The following is a 6,000-nucleotide window of genomic DNA, read 5'->3' on the forward strand; positions in this document are numbered from 1 at the left end:
CCCATTTCCCCCTTCTTCATGTACTCCTTCACTACCACTAACCCAACAATGCACCTCATCTCTCTGTAGAACCTTTCTGAGAAACATTTCACTTTTTTATAGTGCTACTCATAGTTAGCTCCCACTCAGTTCTGTGATCTGCATGGTACACGTTCTTTGTAGTAGGCACATTAACCCTCTGCGCTGTGAGGGGGTCAGGACCTCCCATGTGAGTGCACGGTGAGCGATGCAACAGTGTGAGAGTTGGGTAAGAGGAGTGACTGCAGGGTGAGTGAGGGGACTATAGGAATTTGGGTGCGGATGTAAGGGCAGAGTGGGACGAATTAATGCATGGTTAGTGATGGGATTGTTTGAGTGAGATTGCAGATTGAGCAATGAGGGGGGACAGGCAAGTGAAGTGTCACATGAGTACAGGGTGAGTAGTGTGCTCGTGTGATTGCAGTGTGAGGTACAGGGTGAACAGCACAAGTACATTGTGAGTGCAGAGTGAGCGGGTGAATGTTGTGAGTGCATGGTGATCAGTGAGTGCATTTTGATCGCTGTGAGTGCAGGGTGAGTTTGAGCGTGAAGGGCGAGAATGAGGAGTGAGTTGTCTGAATGCAGGGTGCATTCTCAGACACTTGAAGTAACTCAGCATGTTATTTACAGCGGCGTAGGGTTTCAGATATAAGTTAAACTATTGCTATTATGGCATTAATCAGGGATCGAGGGTGGAGGAAATAAATAATGTGCTGATCCTACAAAAAACTTTCAGTCTTATGATTAGTGTTACCAGCTCATTATTTTGATGTCCCAGACGGTACAAAAATAAACAGTCACCTAAAGCTGTATTTTCAGCACTTATCTGGGCATACTTCCAACAGCAAATGTAAATAGAAAGCACTTTTAATTGTGTTCTAGGGCTGCCTGAATGATCCATGACTGATTATTAAAGTGAACAAAGACAGAAAAGTCACATTACAAATGAATACATACTTTTTTATTTATAACCCTATTTAGTGTCAAGACGAGGTTTTTGCAGGCTCTTTAAACAACACATGGCTGGCATTTTTCTTTTGGCAACCCTACTTTATATTCCTTTTCATAAAATGCATTCTCACACTATGATAGTAAATGTAAAATACATATGTAAGGAATAGGCAGAGTGGGGGCCCAGAGGGTACTGAATCCAGTAAAAAAAAAAACGAAGCCTCTGTAACCAGTTTACAAAGAAATGTAAATATGCACATGGTCTTTAAAGACCTGTAAAAAACTCGGGCGTGGTGGAGATAAGACTCCAGACACTGCCCAGCTGAACCCAGAGCAGCTCAAGCTGCAGCAGCCCGGGCTGAGATACACAACGGGGCGAGGGTGGGCTGAAGCCCTTTTAGCCCTCTGGGCATTGTGCGCACGACTCTCGCCATCAGTTATATCCACAATAAAATGTAAATAAAACAAAGTTCTTTGTTTTCATGAAACCACGCACATATTGCAAAAGTAAAAAGAAGATAAAAAAACAAAACTAGAGGCATACAATGAAAGGCATACAATGTACAGCATGAGTCTTCCCAGCAGAAGTCAATCCATTTATGTTACTCTCTTTCAGCAACTGACGCAAAATTTATTTTGCCTTCTACTCGACTGAGTGGGTTCCTCAGTAGCGTGCTCTGAAGAAACATACCCTGCTCTCATAGCAAGCACCCTTCCAGCCCAGGATACCATGAGGGCGGAGGAAGGCTTTAAATGGGATTTAAAAAAAAAAAAAAAGCATTGGCATAACCCATAATTCTCGTCTATGCAAGAGCAACCGGCATTGCTAATATGTTTTAGCCATGTTGTTCACCAACGTGGCTGCTGTTCAGCATGGCTAAAAGTTAGGGGGTTAAAGGAGAGTGGAGTGGAGTGTGGTAAAGTGGAGTGTTATGGAGAGGTGCAGAGAACTGTAGAGAGTCATAGAGTGGAGCAATGTGGTGTAAAATACAGTTGTGTCACAGAGTGGTGTTGAGAGTTGTGGAGGGATTAGAGTGCTGTAGAGTGGAAGGGCCTAGAGTGGAGTGGTGTAGAGCAGAGTAGAATGGCATAGAGGGTGTTGGGCAGAGTGTTGTAGATTAGAGTGACGTAGAGCGGAGTGGATTGTCATAGAGTTGAGTAGTGTAGGAGAGTGAATTGGCATAGAGTGTTGTGGAGTGAAGTGGCGTAGAGTGGAGCAGTGTGTCGTAGAATAGAGTAGAGTAAAGTGGCATAGAGGGGTTGCGTACAGTGTTATAGAGTGAAGTAGTGTGCACAGAGTGGCATAAAATGGAGTAGAGTGTGCAGTGGAGTGGCTTGGAATGGAGTGTCATAGAGTGGAGTAGGGTTTAATGGAGTAGAGCATTAGAGTAGAGTATCATGGAGTGGTGCAGAGTGCACTGGAATAGAGTAGAGTGTTGCTGAGTGCACTGGCATAGAGTAGAGTGGCGCAGAGTGCATTGGCATAGAGTGGCAAAGAGTGGTCTGGTATAGAGTAGAGTGGCGCAGAGTGCATTGGCATAGAGTGGCAAAGAGTGCACTGGTGTAGAGTAGAGTGGTGCAGAGTGCATTGGCATACAGTTCATTGGTGCAGGTTAGAGTGCATTGGCGTAGAGTTCAATGGTGCAGATTAGAGTGCATTGACGTAGAGTCAGTGCTTAATTCGAGCTGGTGGTTCTTAATTGTCAACACTGGCACTTATGACAGTCTGCCACGTTTTGCCTAATTTAGAAATGTGCTAAACAACAGTTGTTTATTCATTCAATATTATTTGTAAATTACTACTACTCCCAGCCCAAACCATTCTTGTAGCTTTGGGGGCTTGGAATAGTCTGAATTGTCACACTTGTAGGAGTGTGATGGTTAGTCATTGTATTGGTAGTGTCATTGCTAGCGCTGGTAAGGGCAATGGGTAATCCAAGCTGTAGAGGCCTCCTGACGATGGCTCTTGCACTTAGTTTTCTAAAAATTAAGCGCTGCGTAGGGTTCAGTGGTGCATAGTAAAGTAGTGTGGGGGTAGAGTGGATGTGACATAGCAGAGTAATGTGGGGTAGAGTGCATTGGCGCAGAGTTCAGTAGCTCATAGTAGAGTGCAGTGACGCAGTGTGGAGTAATGCATAGTCAGGGCCGGACTGGGAACCAAAACAGGCCCTGGCAAAGGGCTCAGCGGCACCCCGGTGTGCCGCCGAGCTCTTTGCCAGGGCCAGTTTTCGGCCGATTATGTCACAGGGCCGATTGCTGCAAAAATGGCCCTGTAACAAAAATGGCCCCTGGGGGCCCAAAACTGGCCCCCACCCGTGTGGCGCACCGGGGGATTTCCCGGTGCCCGCTACGGCCAGTCCGGCCCTGTGCATAGTAGATTCTAGGGGCCCCTGGGCGTAACTTTTTAATGTCAGCGTGCCAAATATCAAGATATGCTGTGTGGTCTGTATTCCACCCCGTGCCTCTGTGCTCCAAAACTAGACACTCCCTACCTCTTTATCTCACTTTTGCCGGTTCGGTTTCTTCTCTGCTTTGTTCCTTTGTCATGGTTTTCGGTCTTTCTCTTCATCATTCTTTCCCACTTGTGGCATTTTAACTCTTTTGCTCTGGGTTAAAATCTAATAAGGAGAAATAAGTGTCTGCCCCCAAAAATGATTGCAGTTGGACCCCACCTGCAACCACTGTTTTAAATTAAGCAGTGATTATGTCTAAAACGTAGGTCACAGATTTATAATCTATGTAAAATAGATCAACGGGTAAATGTGTTTGTTACAGAGATTCTTATGTAACCCTGTAAAGAGTTAAAATCCCGGTACCCTTGCTTAATAGGTTATGTGCCGCATCAGCAAGCAGGCAACTTGAATCCTTTTTTTCCCGTCCTAAGTTTGCGAATTCGGGTTCTGTTGCCTAGTAAAAACACATTATTATGTGCCCCCGATTAATCAGATTGTAGTTTGCGATGTATGGGGTATGATTAGTGTAATATCACACTCACACACATTCCCACAGAACACACATCAACTTTTGTAACTTACAAAGGTATATAGCTTTTGAAAGTCGAACACACTTTCAGGTTGCAGCTTATTTCTTGTCCATCTGCGAAGTGACATTCTGAATGTATACCCCTGTTTGGCTGTTGGTTGCTGCTGAGGGGTGTGAGTAACTTGCTGTGTTCCAATTGACCATCAAAACCTGCTTCCATCCAGCACATAATTAAAATAAAATAAATTCGTGACTGTACATGAACTGAGGCATTTATTTTACAGCTGGCCCATGCTGAAGGGGAAAGTTAGCCACTCATCCAGAGCTTCTGCAGGCTGCTGCTCTAACGCTCTCAAAGAACGTGCTTATACATTGACCTGCAAGGTTACCGTAATGGCACACGTGATATATGCAAATGTAGGTGCCATTGCATTACTGCTAGCCCTCTCCCATTATGATTTGCACTCCACAACTGGACAGAGGGAGCAGTGTCAATCCAACCCCACACCGATATGTTCTATACTCTCTACTACAGTCTCAGAGAAGTGCAAACTCAGATTCATCCCCTTTCATCTCTCTAAACCTTCCAAGATCGTGCGTAGAAGGTATTCTAATATGATATATACGCATCTTTCCCCAAATACATAGTTTTATCCAGGACCAGAGTGGACACAGAAACCTCCTGCCCAATCCACAGGTACTGAGGGCAGAGCTAGGCCTCACTTCCCCATACCTTCTGCTGTTCGAAAGAAGGAAGTACAGCTCTGTATTTCTCTCAAATACAGTGACTCACCTTACCAGACTGGAAGAGGGAAGTACACTCCCTTTGCATTCACCGTGGAGTCTAGGCCTGGGCAAAAATTTCGTTCCGTTCGCGGAAATTGCGATAATTTGACATTTTTGCGTTCCGCGGAGAGCGCGAAAATGTCAAAAATTCCGGTTTCCGCAGCTTGGCGATAATTTGTTTCTTGCTCGCGCTGTAAAATGATACATTCTCGCGCGCGCGCGATCGCCTTACCTGAATCCCTGCGTTCGCCGACAAGTTTTCTTGATCCGGTCGCGTTCTCCATGAGATGTTGTATTGTTTTTAGCCATTTGCGCTGTCTCGCGACAGTTCGCGCCCGCAGTGACGTCATGCGTCGCGCGATCACGTCTTTCTTCTCGCGATCATGCACCGCGAGAACAACTCAAAACAAGATGGCCGCGCCCGCAAGCAACCACATGGGTAAGTTGGCGACCCGCAACCATGCAGAAAATCTCGCGAACATGCCGGAAAAAAACTTCCGCATCTTTGCGATATTTCTGCTTGTTTGCGATAATTTTAAACATTCTCGCGATAATTTGCGAAGGTTAATTCCGCAAATTCCGCCCACCCCTGGAGTCCCCAGAGAGCATCTCACCAGTGGCGACTGCCAGCTGGAGCACTGTCAACATAACTATTATAAAACATGCACTGACAAACAGTTGTCTTGGATTTTGTACATAAAAGGGCTTCATTAGAACAAACATGACCCAATTCATATTTTTTTTGCTGTGACCAAGTTTAATTAATTACCAATGTAAATATGATTTGCTATAGATTTTCGGCGAGTAAGCCACAGTTAGATGCAAAGCATCGCAAATATCTGCTACACTCTTTTCATTAATTGAAAGAAACGAAAACTGAGTTTTGCTTTACCTCCTTGTAATCTTGTTTTAACTTTAAGTTCTTAAAGAAATCATAGATTGCCTTTGGTATCAAAACAAGGGCATGACAATGCCATCACAAGAAAGGGGGAAATGAGGGTATTTTGACCCTGAGCCTACACATTCAGGGCTCAATGCAACTGAAATAATATTGATTTATAGCTTTTTACTTAAATCAAACTTGTCTGTCTTTATGACTAATGAAGCATCTTATAAACCTATCAATACCACTGCATTGCAGAAGTTGCCTTAGCTGCTTTATTTTCTTTTTCTGTTGAGGATATGTTTTGTTTTATATTTTTAAATCAGGTGCTTAAGATACCTGGCAAAAATGTTAGCCTCATATGATGTGGGACATTGAGA

Source organism: Triturus cristatus, chromosome 3_2 (genome assembly GCF_964204655.1).
Source record: "Triturus cristatus chromosome 3_2, aTriCri1.1, whole genome shotgun sequence".
Taxonomy (NCBI): domain Eukaryota; kingdom Metazoa; phylum Chordata; class Amphibia; order Caudata; family Salamandridae; genus Triturus; species Triturus cristatus.